Source organism: Mirounga leonina, unplaced genomic scaffold (assembly GCF_011800145.1).
Source record: "Mirounga leonina isolate KUSES-001 unplaced genomic scaffold, KU_Mleo_1.0 Mir_99, whole genome shotgun sequence".
Lineage (NCBI taxonomy): Eukaryota > Metazoa > Chordata > Mammalia > Carnivora > Phocidae > Mirounga > Mirounga leonina.
In genome coordinates, this window is record NW_023270971.1 from 468768 (window position 1) to 495637 (window position 26870).

At 36.9% G+C, this 26870-nt stretch overlaps 1 pseudogene; it reads right to left on the reverse strand.

The window, feature by feature from the left end:
- Window positions 1-10322: 10322 nt before the first annotated feature.
- LOC118006744 lies at window positions 10323-12081 on the reverse strand (annotated as a pseudogene).
- Between the last annotated feature and the right edge of the window lie 14789 nt (window positions 12082-26870).

Consider the following 26870-nt stretch of genomic DNA (forward strand, 5'->3'; position numbering starts at 1 on the left):
CAGATCAATGAAGAGATGCAAGATCTTGATGGGATTTCCGTGGCAAACCCACTTCACACAATTTTTCACGCAGCCCAGCTATCTCTAGAATTTGTTCTACCTGTTTAAGAAATTTACTAGTTGCTGTTAAACACGTTTACCATTTAGATCATGATGCCTTTATCTCACCGTGCATTGATCCTCAATACAGCCCCTTCAGGAAAGCGGGGAACTTTAACAAAGAGAGTGGTTAAGAAAGAGAGAAATCAAGCCACTTGTTCAAAAAAGCTAGCAAGCTGGTGACAAACCCCGAATGAGCTCGGACTCAAGTCTCTGGCTGAGAGTTCGGTGCTCTTTCCATGAAACCACACGGTTTCTTGCAAGTCGATCCACTGGAATAATAAAAATTTGCATAGTGCAGTGTGACCGATCAGAGAGTATGGAGAGGGATATCGGGCATGGGGGGCATTTGGCCGTGGGTCCTCCTGGTCCCCCTCCTCCCTTCTGTTTGCGAACTGACTTGACTTGGCAGCCGGCAGCTGTCAGAATGAATTGAGGCCATCGTTTTATGTTGCTGAATGTGTTGGGTCATTTCCCTTAGTTCACACTTCTGCCTCACTCTGTCTTCTAAGTCATTATCATGACTTTAATCTCTCCTTTATTTTGACAGTTGGGATTCTTTTTGAGACATTATCCAAATGAAATATTGATTCTCACTTATGAGTCCTTAAGCCTTCCCCAGTGGAGGTGGCTATTTCTTTGATACAATAGTTAAAGCAGTAGGATTAAAAATGTTTTCAGGAAGACATTAAAAAGTTTACAAAAAGAAGGGTCAATTTAAAGAAAATAGAAATTGAAGCTAGAAATGACTGCCATCAGCTTTCTCTAATCTTTCCCCCTGCGATGTAAATTGAAAACCTTTTTCTAAGAAACCATTTCATTCAGGTGAGAAAAAACAAACAAACAAACAAACAGCCAAAACACTGAATTAGTTGGTAGACTTACGATTCCTAGTCACTAGCTATTTTTATATTCTTTTGTTATATAGTTGGTATTTCTTCAACCCTCTCTAATACTGTATTTAACTCATCTCCAGGTAGGGAAACTCTCATTTCTCTATCATTTATCATTCCCTGATTTTAATCTTTTATTCAATAAAAACTCAGCTTCTTTCTATATATAAATACTATTAGTAATCCAAAAATGCCATTTCTCAATAAATGGGATAAATCAATGTGGGAAAGAGAGAATTAGCTGGAGGGAAGTTGGCCAGGGCTGTGGCCTGAAAATATTGGAGACGCTTGTTGGAAGGGCAAGACCTAGAAATACTGGAGAAGCTTGTTGGAAGGGCAAGACCTAATATAGTTTATCTTTATACTTTTAAAAGATTTTGCTTCTTGCCTCTACTTGAATGCCTATGTCATTTATTATAACTGGATTTATTGTTTCAATAGTGTTGTACCTAGAGTCTTGACCACAGTCAAAACAAACAAATCACTGGATCTAGCTGAAGCCACAGATGAATGACATGGTAGGGATTCATGCGCAGATTTGCTCTACCGCCTTCTCACATTCTCTTACCATTAATCCATCTAGCTCGTGTTCTCTGAAGGTCATCAAAGGTCAATATAATTTCAATAAGGGTTTTTTTTTTTAATATCAATAAGGTTTTAACTGAAGGATGGCCTTAACGTTGAGTGAACGTCATGCATGTTTATCACCAAAAAGCCACTCCCCCTGTTGAATGATCATCTTCTCTCCCCCAACTTGTGTCACCTTTCCCAACAGTGTTCGTGCTCTGATACATTGGCTGTTGATTCCCCTAAGCTCAGCTGCCCCCAACATTGATGATCCAAATAATCTCGGTTATTTGCTGGGCCTTGTCAAAGCCATCTCATTTGCTGTCTTTATGCTTTTGCTCACACTGTTTGCACCTACTTCATTTTCTACTTCATCATTCCATCATCCATATGCTCTAGAGACTATCCATCATCAGAACTGCTCTTAGTTGACTCTTCATCAAAAAGCTTCCCCTGAACACATCCTGAGATAACATTTTTCTCTGCTAAATTACCATTTGTCATATATTAGTGCATGGCTTTTCTAACTATCATGAAATGAAATAGATAAGAGAAGATGGAACTTGAAAGGAAATCTGCTCTTTGAAGGTAAGCCCTGGGGAAATAAGGCCTGGCTGGAGGTGATGTACAGTCTAAAGGATGTTTTCAGGATCTGAAGATGGTAACAAGCCAAAACCAGTGCGAGCCCAGACAAGCTTTCAGTGCTCATCCTAAAACTAGGTATTTGAATGAATGGATGAATCAAGTTGGGGAATTGTGTCAGTAAACGGAGGAAGGACAGGAAAGGGTGCAGTGCAAAACTGTTAAGGAAAAATGGCTAAGAGATAGCAAGACTAATACATGGCCTAAATTGTTAAGAACGTAAGGCTATTACTAAGTCACTGAATCATTTATAGGGGCATAAGACAACACAAGATCATAGGTTAAATCAAGATTAGCACTAAGGTGAAATAATATTGAGCCCTGCAACCCTGAGCTAGAAATATTTAAATCCTTCTTGCCAAAGGTAAATATAAAGGACATTTATTGGTTCAGGGTGAATTTCAGGTCTTTTGTAAAGAAGGCTAGAACAAAAATATTCTTCCACTGAAAGGGAACAGTGAAGCATAAAACCCCAAATTTAGCTGCAGGTTCCATCACCTGCTGATTTGTGTGTATGGAGCATGAAAGGAAGCCTCAGAAACAAAAGCACATAGAAAAAAATAGAAGGCAGTATTTACTTGCAAAGAAATGTGAGGAAGTCAGACTTCAGAAGAACGGGCCCAACAAATTAAAAAATAGGACAAATACTTTTAAACAAACAAACAATATTATGAAGCCTCAAACTCACACCAGTCCATTCATGGTGGAAAGCAGCAGTTCTATGGTGGTTACCATATTCACAAAGTTCACAACTACTTTCAGACAACAGCATTGCAAAAGTCAAGGACAAAGTCATTTCCATTTAGGAGTTAGCAACTTGCAGGGAATACTCCAGGTTTTTTTTGGAGGACAGAACTAGACAGAGAGATCTTTTTTTTTTTTTTTTTTTTTTTTAATTTATATCACAGTGGAATGTGAGGGTTTTTTTCTTTCTTCCCTGGTGAGGTATGATGCACACACTTAAAATAGTGGTGGTGGCAGGTGTCACTTTTAGTTTTTACAGTCCTTCTTGTGGTCATGATTCCCTGCCCCCCATAGGACACATTTGTCCACCTCCATTTGCTTAACAATTTTCTCAGTCAATATTATTGATTTTGTATTTTACTTTGACTCATTTTCTAGATCATCTGTATAAGAAATTGCAGCAAAAGACAGAAAAACCCTTTTATCCATAAACTCATTAATATTGAAGCAACTTAGTAGGAAAATTGTAAATATTTGATTGCTCATTTAAACTCATTTTTTTGCAATTATTATAAACTACAGTGAATAAAGTTTATTTCCCTCAGATATTCTATAATTATTATACTCCCTCAACTTGGTATTCTAAAGTCTAATCGCATATTCTGGCACAACCATAGCAATTTTGTTTTTAGAAAAAATTACTCCCATTTTGCCCTGATAAACAAAAACACATTAATATCTTGCATGCATTTTTCCTTCCATTCACACTGACTTAAATTCTTAAAGAAGTAAAAATGAACATGCGCACTAATCGGTGCTAAATGTGTTTGTACATATTGTTCATTCTCGTATCTGACAGTCATTCTGTAATGTATAGAAATAAGGGAAATGGTTTTTCTTGAGTAGGCAGAGATTATTTACTAATTACCTCAGTATAATATTAGTCCAAGTTCTCAAAGTCGACTAGTATATTAAAATTCCATTTAAGCTGATACATGACATAGAAACAAAAATTTATATTAAAGTTTTGTCACATACGAAATTTGAAAAGTTTTTCCCAAACAAGGTAAATGTGATTTTACCTAGGCAGTATAATGATTTGTAGTCCTATCTGAAGTTACAGGGAAAAAACCTCTTAAAAGACAGTAGTTATTATAATTCAATTTAATTGAACCATAAAGCCAGCATGGGACATTTTGAGAGTTCTGATTAATTAGGGTATTTTATAAATTAGAAAAAAAAATATGCTTACATTAATTCCAACATTGTAATAAAGTTAGGAAGAAAACTTATAATTCATTTAAACCAAAATTATCAAACTATATGCATTTATACAAGGATTTCCGATTATTAGAAACATTACTAAACTTTATTTTAATGAAATAGAAAAACCTTTCAACTTTCATTGTAAAGTAACAAGTCCTTAGTACTTTTTTTTAAAGGTTTTATTTATTTATTTGTGTGAGAGAGAGAGAGCACAAGCAGGGGGAAGTGGCAGGAAGAGGGAGAAGCAGGCTTCCTGCTGAGCAAGGAGCCCAATGCGGGACTCGATCCCAGGACTCTGGGATCATGACCTGAGCTGAAGGCAGATGCTTAACTGTCTGAGCCACCCAGGTGCCCCAAAGTCCTTAGTATTTTGTGGTTCTTCTTATGCACCTGCCTTCCTTTGCTTCTTATCCTCTCACAAACAACTAAGTTCATTACTTCAACTCAGAACTAAACCTTAAAAATTTTTGTTCCTCCCAACTACAGTTCAGCAAATCACGTGTGTTTATGTAAGTAAGCAAATGAAAACAACTCCATTACATTTAAGACTTGTTTAACCTAATTCACTCATTTTCTCCAGGGATAGCAAATATATAAGACTTTGTTCAAAAGATACTTACATCATACAACAGTAGGTCATTATTAAATTCTGGGCCAGGCATGATTTTCCCCCTATTTTATTATATGCTTTTATGTGCTGTTTATTTATAGTCCTCATCCAGCTGTATTGTGGGTCAATTTAGGGGCATAATTATTGAGGTTAAGTAATACCTTTTAGTGGGTATACAGAACCTAACATTTCTTGCATCTTCTTGTGACTCATTTTTTATATATCTGTGAGATTTTCCTGGTTTTGTTTTTTTGGTTTTGGGGCTTTGTTTGTTTTGGAGAGAAAGGAGAGGGGATTTTATACATTTGAAACTCTTTAGAGTTTCCAGAAGGGCATGCAACCCCAGACAAGTCAAAAGCAACAATTTCCACTACACAACGTATTCAAGCTCACTAATGTTTGGTTTAGGCAAAGCAAGCAAAACCCCCTTAAAAGTTATTCTCTATTTCACAAGCCATGTGAAATTGCCTTCCTTAGTTATTGCTACAGCCGTGATTGAACTTGCACGAGCATTAGAATTACCTAGCTTATTAAAATAGACATTCTTGGCCCTCACTGGGCAGTATGTGCTTCAGTGGGTAAGGTCCAAGAATTTGCATTTCTAACAAGTTCCCAGGTAATGCTGGTAACACTGGACTGGGGACCATTTTGAGAACTAGTGTCCTAGAATGTTCTCTAACTGACCAATTTCTGTGTCCAATTAATCTGCCAAAATTTCCTGAAAGACAGAAAAAAAAAAAAGAAACAGTAATATCACTTAACACTTAAAGGCTAATTAACCTTTCTTCATAAGAATGGGGGGGACTTATTTCATTTCATACCCACAAAAAGCTTTAAAATCTAATTCATATGTCAGAAGGAAGCATAGAATACAAAAATTTACCGACTCAGATCTCAAACGGAGAGCAGAGTCTCAGAGGCTGTCCATTCAAATGAGCACAACATTTTTGAGTTCCGATTATTGTTGAAAAATTAAAAACAGAGGGTGCTAGAAGGTATCAAGTTCTTCAGTACAAACAGACCAAAAAAAGGAAAAAAAGGTATAAAAAATGTAGATTCCCTAGCACTTTTACCAAAGAGAGAATGGCTCTCTAATATTACCCAACAAAATCAAAGAATACATTAATACAGTAAAATTTGTTATTCCTGCTTCCTTGAAATTTTATTAAGAATTCCAGAGTAGAACAAACAGAGGGTTACTGGAGGGGAGGTGGCCGGGGGGTGGGGGGTGGGGAGGGGGGACAAGACCAGTTAAATGGGTGATGGGCATTAAGGAGGGCACTTGTGATGAGCACTGGGTGTTGTATGGAAGTGATGAATCACTAGATTCTACACCTGAAACTAATATTACACTGTACGTTAACTAACTGGTATTTAAATAAAAACTTAAAGAAAAAAAAAAAAAGAATTCCAGACTAAAAGAATCCATCACTTTCAACCTTTTTTTCCTAGTGGTACAAAAATAAGGATGAATGGTCATGAGTTCTTCAACTGCCTCAACATAGGTTGACCCTTTTAGTGATATAATGGAGGATAAGTTGGAACCAATGTCCCCAGGGTCACAAAAATAGGCTGTGCAAAGTGCTTCACCAGGCTTTCTTAACAATTTTCAAGGAATTTATATTTAAATGTTTGCCCTTCATAAAAACTATAATAAATTTTATAAATGTAATTTGACTTTGCCATTTCAACTCATATAAACAAAGTGCTTTACTTGCTTATTATACCATGAGAAAGTTCCCCCGGGGTCAATAAACAAAAATTAAAATTGTTGCATAACTGTATGATTTTTCCATATAGAAATAAATAATATATATGTGGGTATATGTGTATATATGTATATGTGTGACTGCATATATGTGCATATAACTAAATTTTACAAGTCATTTCATCATTCTCCTACTGATGGAGACTTACCAGGGTCCCATATCTTCTGCTACTATAAACAAAGCAGCAATAAACATTCTTACTTTCTGGAATATGTATTCTTTCGCTCTGGTGCTTTAATTTCCATGGGCTCAAGTCCCAAAAATGGAACTGCGAAGTCGAAAGGTTTTTTTGTCTTTAAAAATAATAACAATAATTACTGACAGATTACTTTACAAAAAAGTTCCAATTTACATTTCCACCAACAATGTATAATGTCGGTATCCCTGAATCCTCACCAGCACTGAATTTTTAAAATATAATCTAGTGGGATAAAAAATATTAGTTTCCTTTTCAACTTAAAATTCCCTGAGACTACTGAAATTAAGCATCAACATTATTCCTTTAAGACACAGATGCTGAAAATATGTCTAACTATAATAAATGTCAAGAGTCTAATAGCCAAGAGTCCTGGTAAATTAAATACCGGAATTCCCAAGCAAACACAACACTAGCTGTGGAGCTGGAAAATTCCTATATAAATCCTGGCTCTTCCACCTACTAGTTTGTAAATGTGGGCCAATTGCTTAAATTTTCTAAGTTTTAGTTTCTGTAGTATCTAAATTGGACGAAATCATCATCCCTATTTCTTGAGGCGTTCTGATCATGTTAAGGAATAACACCTGTTAAAGGGCTTAGCACAGTTCCTGGCACACAGGAAGTGACAAGAAACATTGGCTAGGATTACAAGGATGCTTACCATCTTCTGATATGCTTTCATTTATTTTCTCTCTAGGATCTTGAGTGAAACCTGGTTACAGAACAAAGCAGTTTGATGTCAACTTGATGACCTCAATGTATTCACGTTTGAAATATCTTAAAATATTTTGCTGGTGAAACAAAAGTCACCTTCTATATTCAGTAGGCACTGACCCTTTCTTTAAACTCCCTAGGCAAACAATATTATAAAATGAGATCAGCAGCACCAAAAAAACAAAAACAAAACAAAATGAAGCCAAACGCGAGGAAACACATACATATAAACCTTAATAGTGAGTTCATGAAAATCTTAATGGTGAGATGGTAATGTTTTGAGGATTACAATTTCTTCAGAAATGACTAGGTAGCCCCTCTGAAACCACATTATCAGTTCACCCACTCACCTCATTCACTGTTCCTCTTTCCAGTATTTTTATCTTTGTTCTTTGTAAATTCACTAATTCCTTCCAAGATTATATTCTTACACTTTGAGCCATCTTTATCAAATTTTTTTAAGATTTATTAATTTGGTGGGGGGCAGAGGGAGGGAGAAACTTAAACAGACTCTGCACTGAGTGTGGACCCAACACGGGGCTCCATCTCCCCACCCTGAGATCAGAACCTGAGCTGAAACCAAGAGTCAGAGGCTTAACCCACTGCACCACCCAGGCGCCCCTATATTTATCAGTTAACAATAAACTTTATCAAATGGTAGTTTGTATTTGTTTATCCTTGGCTGATTCAAAGCCCTTGGTATAATTTCCTTTAAATCGTCTCCTCCCATTTCACAACACTACATTATTTTCAATTAATTCCCAATAAACTCTTAATTGTCCATGCTCTGTTAGAGCTAACAGTTCATCCCTGTTGAAGCTAATGGGTTCAACTTCTTCAACAAACAAATCTTTAATGAAAGCTGCAGACAACCCAGATAGTTTCATTATTTCTCACTTTCCTTGATCTTTCTTTCTCTTATTCTTTGGGAAATGGTCATAGCATTCTGGTGCTTCTATATAACATGATAAAAACTAGAAAACCTAGTCAAATTAATCTCCTTAAAGCTGATGGGATCCTTCTTGTATACTGAGCTTCAGATGACAAGCCCGTAAGTTGGGTAGTAGTCCTCTCCAAGCTCATCCTCAACCATAGGCAGAAAACAAACACTTCTGGGCGCCTGGGTGGCTCAGTTGGTTAAGCGACTGCCTTTGGCTCAGGTCATGATCCTGGAGTCCCGGGATCGAGTCCCGCATCGGGCTCTCTGCTCGGCAGGGAGTGTGCTTCTCCCTCTGACCCTCCTCCCTCTCATGCTCTCTCTCTATCTCATTCTCTCTCTCAAATAAATAAAATCTTTAAAAAAAAATTTAAAAAAAAATAGTATTATTACTACTAATAAGAAAAAGAACAGTATTAATACTTTTTGTTTTGTCAAAGACCTTATGCTTTCAGCGGGGGGTCTGCTTCTCCCTCTGACCCTCTTCCCTCTCGTGCTCTCTGTCTCTCATTCTCTCTCTCAAATAAAGAAATAAAATCTTAAAATAATAATAATAATAAATTAAAAAAAAAAGAAAACAAACACTTCTGACAGTATGTGATTTCCCCTGTATCTTTCCACAAGCACCAAGAATAAGAAATCATTGTTGTATCAGATACAATGATACAACATTTTTCAATTGGAATTAATTTTTCAAAGTGGAAAAACTTCACTGTTATTTTTATTATAAAAGTACATGTACTTATCATTTTTAAAAAGTACAAAAATGTCTAAAAGGAAAAGGGAAAAAATTACCAGGGGTCCTACATCCCAGAGACAATCACTGTTAACACTTAGATGTAAAATATCCAAACATTTGGATAAAATGGATAAAATTATTTCCCCCCAAAATACTAGACACTTTATTTGAATAATCTGTGTTTTTCTAATCATATGTAGCATGAAATAAATGTCATCTCTTGATAATATAACCAATCCATTCTTCTAAACAGCAAGGTAAATCTCATTGTATAATATACATTATATACCATGAAGTATTCACTGAGGCCTCTGGATGGGAATTTAAGTTGCTCATAACTTTCCTATTATAATTATAAACATTATAAAATAATCTTTTGCAAAAATATTTTTTCTGTGTTATTTGTGTAGGAAAATTACTAGAAAGAGAATTGCTAGATCAAAGATGTATAACCATTTAAATTTCAAGATATTGGGACTAATTGTCCTTCAAAATACTGTACAGAATTGTATTTGAGTTTCTTTTTCTCTATTTTCAATACAGCCAATCATTTTATTTTTTTATTTTTATTTTTTTAGAGACCAAGTTTCATAAAATTTTTGCTTGAAAAAAAAATGTTTTACAAAATACCATTCTTCTAATCAAAGAAACTTTCCCAGAGGGTACATGTAGCTTTCTGCCTCAGAGATGATTAAAATGACCGTCAACGGAGAGAGTTTTTTTAAATAGCCACCTAGCTGCAAAACCTATAAGAAGTAGATTTCTTTAAAGTGCCTTTAAAATGCTAAAGCAAGTAATATAATTGTTGAATCTATTTGACATTTTTTAAGTTTCCTTAAAATGGTCCATATGGCATGCACAACTTCACAGCTGGTACAAAACTGCCTGTATTTAGTTCAAAACACAAAAACAATGCAGATGAACAGTATTCTTTGAAAAATAATTCCAAATACTGCCAGTGCATCATAAGAAAACTTAAGACAACAGTATTGACAGTATTCAGAGAATTAACAAAACAAGCTGAATATTAAAGCATTCAAACATTTACTTTGATTTTTAATACCACTGATAACAGTAAGAGATCTTGCTGCCAAATGAATTCTGGATGCCTTGTTTCAAACTATGCGTAACATATTTTGCGATACAGATTCTAAAGAAATGCAAAACTAGGTTCCAGGATGTAAACGCCCATTGCCTAGGCAGGCCCTAGCTTTTCTGCTGCAATCTGGCAGCTTTGAACTTTGAAACCCTCTTTGTAGTTTTTTCTGATACCTCTGACAGAACTTCTTTTTGTTCTGGAATGGTCGGTAGCACAGGATGAACCAGGGTTGGGTGTGGTGTTAAGGAGGGCGATAGAAATTGTTTTTCTACTACGGTTCCAGAAAAAAGCCTCAGGCGTTCCTGATAAGGACAAAAGTTTCTTGTGATGGTTTTCTTCTTGTTCCTCTTCCAAAATACTCTCACTAGTGTCACTGCAAGTGGCCTCCTCGCAGCTGACACTCCTCAGGACTCACCGTCGGTCGTCACTGGTATCACTGCAAACACTGTTCTCTCTACTGCGAGACTTCAGGATCAACTTACAAGGGACATACTCTCCGTTCACAACATCAACAAAGACTCTATAAATGTTAGGAGGAGTCCTGATAGTAGGCAGCTCTTGGGCAGAATGACCACCACCAGAGCTATTCTTTGGTTTACTTTGGCTTTTTCTTTCTTTTCACTGATTTTTTTTTTTTTTAAGATTTTATTTATTTATTTGACAGAAAGACACAGCGAGAGAGGGAACACAAGCAGGGGGAGTGGGAGAGAGAGAAGCAGGCTTCCCGCAGAGCAGGGAGCCAGATGTGGGGCTTGATCCCAGGACCCTGGGATCATGACCTGAGCCGAAGGCAGACGCTTAACGACTGAGCCACCCAGACGCCCCTCTTTTCACTGATTTTTAAAGTGGTATTTTTTCAAGTATTTATTCGGACCCTCTTAAGTTCGACAGTATGAGAAAAATATATTGTTGCTATAGAATGATCTCCAACCCCTAAAGCATCATGGTCATTTTCATTTTCATTATCACCACCACCACCATCATCATCATCCTCATTACTGTGGTAAGAATTTGAACCGTTCATTGAATGCCTGCCGTCGTTTGACCACCGAACAGTTCTGAATGTGTAACATCCTTACAACAGCCGCTGGACGTAACAGAGTCTGTTACTTGATGCATCACATGCACATTTATATTCTGATCTTCTTTTCTTCAGAAGCCGTTGTATCCTCTCCATTTACATAGTATCAGGCTTACTATCAAGTTCACCCAGCAATTCTTCTTGTCTCTAGTTCTTCAAGTGGAGCCCACAGTTCCTTATCAGCAAGCAAATCCTTGGATTTTACATCATTTGCAATATCTGCTTCAAAAATATCTGAAGTTTTGGTCTGGAGTGAGGTTTATGAGCAATTCGGTGTTTTGCTTTAAATTCAAAGTCACTTTTAATTTCCTCTCTTATGTCAACAATATCGCCTGCAGCATCACTCATTTTCTGCAAATCTTCTGTGAATTCAACTCTGGATTCAAAAATTTTCATCACTTTTTTTAAATCATCTATTGTTTTTCTTACATGTTCTTTCCGATGCTCAACTAAGCCCACAGCCTGCTTTGCTGAGCGCTTTGCAAACCAACTGTCCCCGAGTAAAACAGTGACTTCATTGGTATGGACAAGCTTTCCTGGCATGAAGGCCAAGGGGCCAAATGGTACCATGATATTAAAATACAACTTATCAGGCAAGGTACTGAGTCTTTCTTGCAGGGCATTATAGTCAGTATCTACCTTCTTCCAATGCTGGATTTTTCTCTTGGCAGTTAGTGACCACCTTTTCCTGCTCCTCGCGGAGCCGCGCCCCCTCCGGGGCGCGCAGCGGCCAAGGCTGAGTCCGAGGCCAAGGCGTGGGGCCCAGGCTCGGGCGGGCCCTCCATGGCGGGGGCGCCGGGACCTCAGAGGGGCGAACGAGTCCTAAACCAATGTTTATGGAGGCGGCAGCCAATCATTTTCATTTTTGCCAATCTGACACACAAAAGGAAAAAAAATCCAATACAATAATATACAGGGAGATGAATAGGTAGAAAAAGAAACACACAAACGGCCAAGAGAAATGAGATGGTCAATGTCCGTCCAATCAGATTAGTGAAATTTTAAAAAATGCAATAATATTCAGTGTTAGCAAGTGTGTATTAGACATTCTCACATGATGTTAGTAGGAATATAAACTAGGGCCTTGTTTTGGAAGCAACAAAAACTTATATTCCACAGCAGTTTCACTGAGGAATTTATCACAGAGGTAATCTTAAAAAAATACATAAACCAAGATATATTATTAACGTTATCTGTAGCAGATGATTTAAACAAAGTATGACATATCCATACGATGCAGTTGTTAAAGATAGTAATATCTTGGAGATCAATTATTTAAAGCTTTCATGATATATACACCTGTCAAATTATTATGTATGTATTATTATGTAATGTTATTTGTCAATTATATCTCAATAAAGCTGGGGAAAAATATAAAGCCTAGGTTCTGAACACCCTTTTGTATAATTCTAAAAGATAAAGCCATATTTTCTACAAACTTGTTTAAGATACAGATTCTATATTAGGGATATATCTTAAAGTCATTTTTAGAAAGACATTCAAGAAGTCGCAACTGTCAATGAGGGAGCCAATGATGTGGTTTCACAGGGGACACCAATTCACCTAGAACCTTCAGGGGATGTTCTGATGGTACAAGACCATAGGAGGAGAATTTTAATTTTATTTTTATCTTCATTTAATTCTTGGATTTTCTTACCAGGTGCATGAATTCTGTTTTCATGTCAGCAGGAGCTATCAGCTAAATAAAATTATGACCATTTCTGTTGTCTCTCATTTATTTCTGTGTCTAAATGAAGAAAACTGAGGCTTGTCTTTTTTAAATTTGATAATTCTAAGGCCATGACTTTTGAGAAGTCCCCTGCTATCTTCATACCTCTTCACAAAGACCATTTATGTCATACAATAACTCTTTTCTCAAGACAAACCTTATAAGGGAGATACAAAAAGTGGCTTACATCCTCTGGGTCAAACTAATTTCATGTAACAAACAAAACTGTGTAATATCATTTTTTAAGACCTTTTTGTGATCTATCAATCCACCGAGTAAAATAGCTGAAATCACTCCCAAAACAAATCCTTTTGCAGTCAGCAAAATGAAGCAATTACATGAATAAGTTTTTCCACTTGGCCTATTTTTCTGCCCATGGTTATTAATCAGTCTCACAGACTACATTTTCCACTTTCCATCCACTTTGAGGCATTAGTCCAGGTGGCCAAACATTTCACTTTATGTAAATAAAATAAAACAAAACCTTTGTCCATTGAGCAAATGGATGTATTTCATATCTACCTCTTCGAGCCTCTCTCAAATTATTCAGAAAACACAATGTGGTTTTTATAAAAGGATACTCAATATTTTCATTTTATTTGGCTAGCTGGAATTCATTTAAGTGAAATTTTACTTCAGCCAGTCTTCCCCAGATAGCTGAATTAATTTGAGTTGATGCCCTGTGTTATCTAATGGCTCTTTGAGACCTTTGGGTTGAGTGTTTGTTGCTTTGCCTCTTCCAAATTCAAAGTCTGGAGAATGCCCCTTCTGAAACTGCTGTTTTGCATAATGTGACTTTCAGATGCTACACATCATAACCACTGTTTCTTTATACTAATACTCTAGACACAATTGCGTAGAGATTCAAATTTAACTGGGACAAAGTGGGGCCAGGGTCATTTTTTTAAAGCTCCAAATGTGATTCTGTTTGGCCCATACATCCTGGCCCTCAAGCAGGGCCAAACATTACCCAATGTTAATGATATTTCTCTTAAATTTAATCCAGGTCCTTACAGCTGATAGATTTCTGTAGGCTGATCTGTTCTGAATGATGACATGGCTAAAACAAATCTACTCACAACATTTATGTTCTTCATGGGAATTCCAGGAATTATAAAGATTAATGGTTCTTAGGGCTGAGAGCTTTAAATAATAGTAATGCTTATACCACTCCCAACATCTGACATGTGAACTGGGCATTGAAATACTTTAAATTTTTCCCAAGTGATGCTAAAGTGCAGCCAAGGTTGAGAACCACCATATAGGGCCAAGATGCTTAAGAAAATCCAGTTCCTGCCTTGTTAAATGCAGTATCCCTCTTTCCCAAAGAGATCCCCAAGGGACACTCAACCAAGGGATAATGACCACAGGAAATAATCCATGACTGCTATATGTACACATAACTCTTCTATTTGTTGAACTTTGTCTTGAAAATATCTGTTAGAGTTCATTTCTAGAACCCTATGTAGGGGCAGTCCTAGGAAAAATAATGAGGCTACAAAATATTTTCCATGGCTTCTTTTATCAATTTTCCTCATTTCTCTACCTGGGAACCTCTCTTATGTCACAATCTCTGAGGGTTTTGCTCTCAGCTAATTAGCTAAGACATTAGCTTTCAAAAGCATGAGATGTAGAGTATCTATATTTAATAGGACAGGCTATGGAAAGATTTTAATTCTTTCCAGGAACACTGCATCTTCTCACCCAATTCATCAGAATAATCGGGTTTCTAGACCAAGACTGAAATTCACAGTTAAAAAGTGAATTCTTGTATGACTTTTCTACAATCCTAGCATGCCCAGAATTGTCTTGATTTTAGCAACAAAAATTCCTGAGTAAATGGGAATATTGATCACCTTTCCTCCTGTGTGTCTCTCTTTTTCATGACTGGCTCGTAATCATGGCTGCTATGGTCTGAATGTTTGTATGGCCCCAAATTTATATGTTGAAATACTAACCCCCAAGGAGATGGTATAAGGAGGCAGGGCACTGGGAGGGGATTAGGTCATGAGGACCAAACCCTGACGAATGGAATCAGTGTCCTAATGAAAGAGACCCCAGAGATTCCTCACCTTTTCTGCCATGTAAGGACACAGGAAAAAGGCACAGTCTGTGAACCAGGAAGTAGGCTCTCTCCAGACACTGCATCTACCAGCACCTTGATTTTGGACTTCCTAGCCTCCAGAACTGTGAGAGATAAATTTCTTTCTTTCTTTCTTTCTTTTTTTTTTTTTTTTTAAAGACTTTATTTATTTATTTGACAGAGAGACACAGCGAGAGAGGGAACACAAGCAGGGGGAGTGGGAGAGGGAGAAACAGGCTTCCCGAGGAGCAGGGAGCCCGATGCAGGGCTCGATCCCAGAACCCTGGGATCATGACCTGAGCCGAAGGCAGATGCTTAATGACTGAGCCACCCAGGCACCCCGAGATAAATTTCTGTTGTTGATAAACCACAGTCTGTAGTGATTTGTTAGAGCAGCCTGAGCAGCCTAAGACAATGGTGAAGGTCACAGTGTTGTTGTTGTTTTTAATATTATTTTAGTGCATTACTCATTGCTGTTTCTGCATTTTAAAAATAATATACACTTATTAAGAAACACTGGAAATAGAGAGAAAATAGTAAAGAATAAAATAAAAATCCTTGATAGAAATAGTAACTATTAAATTCTTAACACACTCCCTTTCAATTTTTTTCTCTGATTGATATTGGTACCTATTAATGTCAAAAACAAAAATCAGAGATTCACTCCTGTGAACTGGCTGTCAGTTGCCTATAGAAAATGTCGGACAAACATGAAGCTCAATTCTAGCCAGACTTCATGCAGATTAACCCTTTTCCATTAAGACATCATTTTGTGAGGTAGAATAAATATAGTTACTAACATACAAGCTTTCTCAGTTAAATTATAATTCAGTTATGTTTCCCTAACTTCGTAGCAGTTGGATTTCAAATGATCACAGAACATTTCTTGAATAATTTCTAAAGATGGTTGATTATTTCTTTTGCAATTTGCTTCTTTTTTAAATTCAATTCTTGGAACATAACTATAATTTGGGGGTACTTTTTTGCTTCAGATTCATATTCTCTCTCTCCCAAAGTTCATGTATCTTTCCATATTTATGTATTTGAATACTGTATGTAAAAATGTATAGAGCAATAATGAGGTTATACAATATATGCAAATTTGTATACTGCTGTTTTGAAAAGTAAATACTGGATATAGATATAATATTTATAAAATATGTATACAATATGCACGTTGGTAATAAAACAGTAATATATCCACCTTTACATTTAAAACTAGGATATTGAAATACCTTTGACATCTGATTTGACTAGCCCCTCTGTTCCCTGCTCTTCTCAGTCATTTATTAGGTCCCAAACTAGTTTGTTCTCAGACTACTTCCAATCTATCTCCTTGTCTATTCTGCATTTCAGGAAAACACATTTGCAGGTATGTTTAACCTCCAATTTTTCATTAGGTTAGCCGGTGGGAGGCACTGGGGAAAGACAAGTTATCATCTCCCTGTCTCTTCAGCAAAACTTGTCCTTTTTCTGAGGGTCTAATTCCCAGCAGGGAACCCCTCCTTCCATGAAGCCTGCTCTCCTAGACAATGATGATCTTAGCTCTAGCAGTTGCCGGAGAATCCAGTCTCTTGACTCTGATAACACCTCGTCCCACTATCCTTCTACCCCCTCGGGGCATGACTGGCTTCCTGCTCTCAAGTAGCTGACTCAAAATGCTTGCTTTGGCTTTCATAATCTGAGTAATCAATTACCTGTATTAAATTACCTCTGCTTGAAAGACCAAGAAGTTTCTGATTTAGTGAACACTAAAAGCTCTTCTATTTCTAGTTTGCTAGAAAAAAAATTTTATTAAGCTTAATTATTTAATTTTATTGAATTCACTTTCTGCATCTCCTGAGATGATAATTTGCTTTTCCTCCTTTAACTTGTTAATATGATAAATTACATTTATAGATTTTTTCTATTATTAAAAATCCTGCCTAAACCCAGTTTTCATACTTTATTATCTTTTTATAGATCACTATATAAAAGATAATTTCCTAATTTCTAATTTAGAATTTTTGCCATTAGGTTCATGAAGGAGATTGGTAATAATTTTTCTTTATTGTACATTTCTTATATAATGTTGGTATCAAGATTGTAGTAACCTCATAAAATGAACTAAAAAGTGTTCCTTCTTTTCCCGTTCAAGAATGGTTTTTGTATGACAAAAATAATACATTCCTTGAAAACATTTGTAGAACTCATTGGTAAAATTGTCTGGGTCTGATGGTTCTTTTTTTGTGAGGAGAATTTTTAACTTCTAATTAAGTATCTTTACTGGTAAGAAAAATTTGCAAGTGCTTTATTTCATCTTGAACATTAATAAATTTGAACTATGGAAAGTCCTCAGATATTATTTCCATGACTACAACCTTTCTTAATTCTTTTTATTTTTCTTTTGTACATCTTATCAGATAGTGTCTCTGTTTCTCAATCCTACTTTATGTATCCATCTTCCTGTCCTCCCTGTGCTGTAGTCAGAATAATTTCTTCATATCTAACTTCCAATTCCTTATTTTATCTTTGGCTCTATCTAATCTAGTACTTAACCTGTCCATTGAGTTTTTAGTGTTCATTATATTTTTTATTTCTAAAAGTTCTCTAAAATTCAGTCCCAAATCTGCTGAATACATGATATATAGACTGTTGCTAACTTATGTTACTGGCAGTTTCCTGATTTCTTTAAGCATATTAAACATAGTTTTTATGGTTACATAGTAATTCTAATATCTGAAATCTTCATGAGTAGAGTTCTATTTTTTTTTAAGATTTTATTTATTTATTTGACAGAAAGGGGGAGAGCACAAGCAGAGAGAGTGGCAGACAGAGGGAGAGGGAGAGGCAGACTCCCCGGTGAGCAGGGACCCCCCCACCAACATGGGACTCGATCCCAGGACCCTGAGATCATGACCTGAGCTGAAGGCAGATGCTTAACCGACTGAGCCCCCTAGGCGCCCCAGTAGAGTTCTATTTTTATGTTTCTGCTCATGATGCCTATCTCCTCATGAGTTTTGTGATAGTTTATGTTTAATCCCACATTTAATGGAATTTTGTCTGTGGTAATTCTCTGAGACCTGGAATACATAGATGTCTCCAAAGATGCTTTGCTTTTGTTTTGGCTAGGTTCTTAGAGAGAGCACCAAACTGGGACAATATAAAATAAATTTTAGTTGAGTTTTTTTTTTAGTTATAGAGACCATGAGAAGTTAAACTACAAATTCATGTGAAGATGCACTTACGATTTTTTTTCCTCCTCAACCTAGTACCAAGGTTTGGGGCAGAAAAATTTCCTAATTGCTCCTCTGAGGGGATGTTATTTTTCCTACTTTATCCTTTCACTGAAATTATAGTCCCTTAGAATTCTGGCTTAAATGGGTTTCTCTATAAGACTGCTATGCTGAGCAGGCTCTAGGCTCTGTCTCCCACTGTCCCATATCTTGGATAGTCATAAAAATTGCAAGTCAGGGTTTCAGGGACAGCCCTGTGCTATGGAAATCTCTGGTTATGGTGCTTTCATACCACTCTGGATTCATGTATTTTCTTCATGGTCTTCCTATGGGTATGCCTTAATTCCTTGGTGAGTCAGCAATACACTTTAAAAAATGACATGTATATTTTATCTAGGTATTTGTAGATGTTATATAGCATGATGGTGGTCCAGCAAATTAGTCTGCCATATTGCTGGTAGGAAAAGAATCCCCAGCTTTTGGAAAACATTATACCAGATCATTTTTATTGCCATTAATACTTTTTTAGAACTATGCTTTTAAATATCTGCACTGCATTTTGTTACATCTTTTGGTATCATATATTTAACTAATCTGCTCCCCTTCCCTTCATTTTTTGGAAGTGAAGATTGTACTCAACTCTTCATTTTAAGTAACATTGCAATAAATATCACTCTATATATATGCATTCGTGATTATTTCCTAGGGAGTAATTAGTAAATCATGGTACACTAACAGTCTTGATGCTTGAAATACATATTTTCAAATTGCATCCCAGAAATAATGGTACCAGTTTATACTCTGATCAAGCTTCATATGAAAGTGTCCATTTCACTGCACTCCTACCAAGAAAAACTATCACTGTTTTTATACATATAAATCTGACAGACTTTAGAAGGCATCTTATTATTTCAATTTGTATTTATTTGATTATTAAATTACTCAACACTTTATCGTCTATTTTCAGGAACAACATAAACATTTTTCTTATTGTTTTATTATCAATGCAAACCCTATATCACTGTTTTCTTAGTCCAAAATTGTTTCCTAAGCAAAATTATATATGCCTTATTCATGTTTTATACTAGATTATCTTCTTATATTTATATCCTGCAAAATCTGTTAAAATATATATTAATTATGAATGATTGATCATATGTAATATCTTTTTTAAGAAATTTTCTCTGTAAATCTAAATTTCATAAATCTTCCTTTAAATAGCTCTATAAAATTTCCCCTAGTTTTAGTAATTGCAGATAAACCTTTCTCCCATTTCCTATTGCTTATGGTCTGTTGCTCTCTCCTTGTTCTTCCGTAAGATACCAGATTCTATGATTTATTATTATTTTTTTTTTTTAGATTTTATTTATTTATTTGAGAGAGCGAGACAGAGAGAGAGCACATGAGAGGGGGGAGGGTTGGGAGGGTCAGAGGGAGAAGCGGACTCCCTGCTGAGCAGGGAGCCCGATGCGGGACTCGATCCCAGGACTCCAGGATCATGACCTGAGCTGAAGGCAGTCGCTTAACCGACTGAGCCACCCAGGCGCCCTATGATTTATTATTTCTTACTCACAACCTCCCACAACATTTTAAGGATTCACATTTTCTCCCATTCTTCTTATTTAGAGTTACCAGTATGTCAATACATTTGAAATCTCATCAAGGGTTTAACAGTCCATACCCTACTGACTCATTCTTTATTTCAGTTTGATCTTCCTTATTCTCATTCAATTCAATTTTTTTTCAGTAATATAACTTCTTCAAGCATTTTACCCTCTAATGCATTTCTCCAAATAGCAGCTGCAACCCTTACTTGCCCTCATTCAGCAAAAAAATAAATTGCACTAATCTTCTTGGAAAAAATGATTATATCAATTTGAGAACACCAAAATTGATGTCCTATGAGGACCTTACAGTCATGTTCCTTACCAGTGGAGCAAAGTTGGGAATCCCTGGGACCCTCCTGGGCTTTATTCTGAATAAGCTAAACATATTCTTTTTTCTAATATTAAGGATTTCCCCCCCACACTCAGTTCTCTACTTTTTGCTTCGATTTGTCCATGTGTACATTTTTCCAATTTTTAGGTCTCTAGGCTTTGCTGCTCAAAAAGGGGTAGCATCAACTTCACTTGGAGGCTTGTGGCAAAGGCAGGATTATAGGCTCCCTCCCAGAGCCATTAAATCAGAATCCACCATTCGTCAGGATCCCGGGGGTTTGAGTATGTGCAATCCAAGCGCTGCTCTGAAAAAGAGAAGACTCTTCTATCTCCCTCATATAAGTTGTATGTGACAAAATTAGTTAATCGGGCAAAAAGGTCACATTTCTTAATGAGAAGTAGACACTGGCTATTATTGTCAGTGGCAAAACAGGTTATTCAGTCCCAATTAAAAATAGAGATGGCAGAGCCTGAGACCAGATTTTTAATTTAAGGTGTGCCGGTGATGCAATTACATTTGCTGAATAACACTGCTTGAACAATCAGATGTAGTTTTCTTCTTTCTTCTCTTTGATGAGAAGGGAGGAAACAGTAGGCTTAACAGAACTCAAAAAGGTGCTATCTAACTCCTTCACCCCACCGTGTTGCTTTCTTGTAAACATTGTACAGAGTCCGTTAGCATTCAAAAAGTCAGGTCTCCCAGTTCTAAACAAATGTAAATGATCCGCTGTGATTTTATTCCGGAAGTTTTTATCGAATACTATTTACAAGTCTTTGCTTTTTGCCTCATTAAAATCTGATTAGAAATATGTAAAAACTCCCACGTTATTACCACTTGGTAGCCTCTTTTCTTCTGATCAGCATTATTATTATTTTTTTTTTTCTATTAACTTTAGAACCTGAGATTCTGGGAAGTCTACTTAAACTCTGTGATCCTGAGATCTTATATTTTCAAAGTCAAGTGACTCTCCTCTTGCACCATAAAAAGTGCTTAAGACGGTTTAGATTACATTTAAATGTTCCTAGATGAAATGTGCTTAGTGCCTGAAACCAATTGTTATACAAACCATGTGTTTTTCCAGACCAAATTAAATGAAATGAAAGAAGATGACAGTTCTAACTAGTATTCCTGCTTCAATATTGCACAAATTAGGAACATCCCTATTCTATTATATTTACAAGTTCTTGGGCTTCTCTTTAATTAGAAATAAAATTATTGATAAGTAAATAAATGGTGTGTGGGTGTATGATAACGAAAGAATGGATAGATCTAGAAACCTAAATTGCCTGATAGCTAACTAAGGACTTCAAGCAATGCACATTTTTATTTCGACAACTTTGTATTCAACTTCAGTGATAAATAAGTAGAGTAAATAGAACATAATGAATACTTGCTGAGTTAGGGTTGTCACTACACATTAACAGTATGATAGAGAATTTATAGTTAAAAAGTGACTGCTCCTAAGGCCTATGAGGTAACTGGAGGATGTAAATAACATATGAATAGAACAACATACCAGTAGAATTTAGTCTGCTACCTACAGCAACAGTATCTGAATTGTTAGGATTCCCTTAGCTTTGAACAACTTCGGCTTGTGTTTGGATATACCCTATAATCCTGGGGCTCGCCAGGCTCTACCTTTCTGTTTCACATTGCTGAATGAACGCCTATACTTGGGTCTGGTTTTTCCTAATCTGACCCATTTTGATTTCTTTAACCCTGAAGCTTATTTTTATTTTACGATAAACATACATTAACACATAGGCCAACAAATAGAATGGAGAATGCCAAAGAACTGTTTCTTTGTTCTTTTCACAAACCAGACACCACAACACAGAAAACAAATTTAAGAATGTGTGTATGTTCAGTGCAATTACACTGATTATTCCAAAGTTTGTAGGAATCAATATTTTTTTTTAAAGATTTTATTTATTTATTTGAGAGAGAGAGAATGAGAGACAGAGAGCATGAGAGGGAAGAGGGCAGAGGGAGAAGCAGACCCCTGCTGAGCAGGGAGCCCGATGCGGGACTCGATCCCGGAACTCCAGGATCATGACCTGAGCCGAAGGCAGTCGCTTAACCAACTGAGCCACCCAGGCGCCCGGAATCAATATTTTTTGAAGGTGTACCAGGTCTGTGATAGTTAATTTTTTTTTTAAAGATTTTATTTATTTATTTGAGAGAGAGAGACTGAGCGAGAGAGCACATGAGAGGGGGGAGGGTCGGGAGGGTCAGAGCGAGAAGCAGACTCCCTGCGGAGCAGGGAGCCCGACCTGGGACTCGATCCCGGGACTCCAGGATCATGACCTGAGCCGAAGGCAGTCGCTTAACCAACTGAGCCACCCAGGCGCCCTGTGATAGTTAATTTTATGTGTCAACTTGATGGGACTACAGGGTGCCCATATATTTGGTCAGACATTGCTCTGGGTGTTTCTATGAGGGTGTTTTTAGATGAGATTAGGTTTATTTATTTATTTATTTAATTTATTTTTTTTAGGTTGAACTGTTAAGGTTTTTTTTTATTATGTTATGTTAATCACCATACATTACATCATTAGTTTTTGATGTAGTGTTCCATGATTCATTGTTTGTTTAAATCAGTAGACCAGGTAAAGCAAATTGTCTTCCCTAATGTGAGTAAGCCTCATCTAATCGGTTAAAGGCCTGAATGGAACAAAAAAACTGACCCTCCTCCAAGTAAGAGAGGTTTAGTTTTTTTCTGCCTTCAAACTTGAACTGAAACATCAGCTCTTCATTCTTGAGCCTGCCGGCCTTCTAACTGAAACTATACCATTGAGTCTCCCGGGCTCCGGTTTATGGACTCACCCTGTAGATTTTGGGACTTGCCAGCTTTCATAATCTTGCGAGCCAAGATACATGTGTATCTTTTTTTTTTTTTTAAGATTTTATTTATTTATTTGTCAGAGACAGAGAGAGTACAAGCAGGGGGAGTGGCAGGCAGAGGGAGAAGAAGCAGGCTTCCCGCTGAGCAGGGAGCCTGATGCAGGACTAGATCCCAGGACCCTGGGATCATGACCTAAGCCGAACGCAGACGCTTAACTGACTGAGCCACCCAGGCATCCTGATATATGTGTATCTTATATATCTGATTGGTTCTATTTCTCTAGAGAACCTTGGCTAATACAAGGTCACTCACATAATTTTAGAATTTTGACTCGGAAATAACAATGAAAATGTATTTCTCACAGTGTTCTATAATCTCCTACTATTTCCCCTTCATGTGGTGTTCTGGTTTGTGTGTGTGGTTATTGTTATAAGATCAGAAATGAGTAAAGGTATTTGTCATGACCTTTTAGCTTTTTCTTGTATACTCAACTTCCTGACTGGTTCATGCTTTCTTCCTGCCCCCATCTCTGCAAGATTTGGGGGCAAGAAATAGACTAGCTCATGGTACCTATATTAAAGATGAATTTATCTTCAATCAGTCCAGTTTTTTAAAAAGACACTAGTGAAATTATTTCATATTGTAACATCAAAATCATTAAACAGATTACAGAGCTAGAAGACAGAGTTGACCCTCTCCATTCTCAGATGGTTATAAAGAAAGCTGTATCCACAAAAAATGTAATTAAGTCAAAATCTCTTGCTGCATATCCAACAGCCATTTCTCTTTTGTCTTTGATAACAGATCTTGGTCTCAAATGATAAATCATGAAGGATTTTGAGTCAGTATGTAATATCATTTCTCCTTTGCTTGTGATTGTCTTAGAGGCAGGTCTGTGATCTATTTCTGATCTCTGGTATTTGAGAGGAAATATTTTGAGGATTCTTGGACAGATTTCACCCCTAATGAAAAAAAGAAGAAGGTCTTTTTTTCCCCTTTCTCTATTTTCCTACTTTGGAAACTTTCAAATAAATATGGGCTATCTAGAGCTGTAGCCACTATTTACAACTATGAGGTAACAAACCTGATGATGAAATTCAATACTTTGAAGAAGGCAGAGTTAAAGAATGGAAAGAAACTAGTTTGTTAAGATCCTACTGAGCCACAAAACCAACCCTGGGGACAGCCACCTTAAGACTTCTTGTTAAGTGGGCGCCTGGGTGGCTCAGTTGGTTAAGCGACTGCCTTCGGCTCAGGTCATGATCCTGGAGTCCCGGAATCGAGTCCCACATCGGGCTCCCTGCTCAGCAGGGAGTCTGCTTCTCCCTCTGACCCTCCTCCCTCTCATGCTCTCTGTCTCTCATTCTCTCTCTCGCAAATAAATAAAAAAAAAAATCTTAAAAAAAAAAAGACTTCTTGTTAAGTCAAAATCAAATGTTGCTATGTTATTAACATTTTCTACGGGTTTCAACCAGGCACGATCTAACTGGCACAATCTAACAAAGTTAGTTATGTGTGGTAATGTATGGATTTGTCGTTATTTTTCAACAGTTCTTTCTTTTTATGTTAGCTTCATACTGAGTAGCCTATCTTTTTTGCATTATGATTGCATTATGTTAATTTCTATTATGATATTTTTATTGACAATCCCATTGACTTAATACCCCATGGTTGCCTTTGCTTGCATAGTCAAATCTTCTAACATACTTTTTTTTTTTAAAAAGATTTTATTTATTTAAGTTCACAAGAGTTTATAGCAAAATGCTTCTTTTTTTGGCAAAATAACATTTTTTTTTTTGAGACAGCTCTTGATTTGATCCTGGGCCACTGTGGAGACTAAAGTCCTATCAATGGAACAAAACATGACAAGATGAACTATTAGTCATGAAATTAGTACTACCCAATTAACTAGTATACCCCATCAGCAGGCGGGAATAATATATATGGACTTGAGCCAAAGCAGATCCTGAAGACACAGAAAGCTGCACGAGGTTCCTCTCTGTGCTGCGGCCCCTCCTTAAGCCTCGTCTATGTCTTCACGGGAAATTCCCTATGGCCAGCTGATTAATGAGGGAAAAATTGAGCCTGTTTTATAGAAGTCACTGCACAATATATCAGTGCCAGCCAAAAGTAGATTGCTTAGGCATCATAGCCCACTTGAGTGTAATCTTAAGAGATATTTCAAGCTATGTATTTGGTTGTCCACTATTCCAGCAAGATGAGGCATTATTGAGTTATGCGTGGTAGCTAATAATTTAGTTAAATGATTAGGGACTCGGAAGGAACAGGATTGGAGGATTGGTGGGACACCTGGGTGGCTCTGTTGGTTAAGTGTGTGCCTTCGGCTCAGGTCATGATCCCAGAGTCCTGGGATTGAGTCCTGCATGGGGCTCTTTGCTCAGTGGGGAGCCTGCTTTTCCCTCTGTCTGCCGCTCCCTCTCCTTGTGCACACACGCTCTCTCTCTCTGACAAATAAATAAATAAAATCTTTAAAAAAAAAGATTGGAGGAATGGTAATAATGAGTTTTGGGGAAGAAATATGTGGGTGAACCACTGAGAATGAGCTAGAGTATGAAAACATTTATGCTTAATATGAATGCTTACCAAACTACTGTCAAGAAGATTATCAATCAGATATGTAGGTATGCAACAACCTCTTTCAGCAGGCACTACATTGCTTGTTCAGAAGGCTAACGAACAAAACAACCTTAGTGATGGCAGGAGAGAACATGCATAGGCTCAACTACATACCTTGTTCCTCACCGAAGCCAATTTATCTGCCAAGCCTATTAGTTGTCCAACATGCAAGCAACAGAGACCAAGGCTAAGCACTCAATAATATATCTCAGGTGAACAAACTACTTACCTTTTGGCAGGCTCGTTGATAATATTCTAATTCCTCTGTCACTGGGGCAACAAAGAGTTTCATAACTGGAATAGATACCTATTCTGAGATTACATTGTCTTTATCTGCACACTATGCTTCTCTGATAACCACTCTCCAGGGCATATAGAACACTTTATATGGTGCCATAGTACCCGATTCTACACTGCTTGTATGCAAGGAGCTCTCTTTATAACAAAATAATATATATGCATTGACCTTGCCTGTCTTACCATCTGCCCTATAACCCAAAAATAACTCTTATCACGGAATGGTGAGAAATAATGGCTTGGGAGGGTGAGCTGATGTTAGAGGATGTGGTGTGTGTTCTGAACTAGTAATCAAGTAGGAGCTTGTGCGGGTCTCCCATAGAGCAAATACAAGAATCTTTGATCTGTGTTACAGATGTCGGAGTCACACCTTTCACCATTACAATTACTGATCCTTTTCAAATTTTTGGCTCTTATTCCTAAGATTCTAGGCTTTACTGAATTAGTACCCAAGGGAAGATATTCCCACAACAATATTCCTTTGAATTTGAGGATGAAAGACTGCTATGTTGGCTTTTAGGGCTCTTCATGCTTCTGGACAAACATAAAAAATTGAAGAGATGGTTACATTGTTGGCTGGGGAATAAAATTTGGCTCTGGAGGGGAATTAAAATCTCAATTTCTCAGAAAAATAAAAAAGAACACAGAGGATCCCCTTGGAGGGCTCCTAATTCTGCCAAGTCTTGTGGTAAAAATTAATGAAGAATAATGGCCAAAACTTGGAAGCAACCAAGATATCCTTTAACAAGTTAGTGGATAGATAAACAGTGGTACATCCACACAATGGAATATTATTCAGTGATTTTTATAAAAAGATATCAAGCCACAAA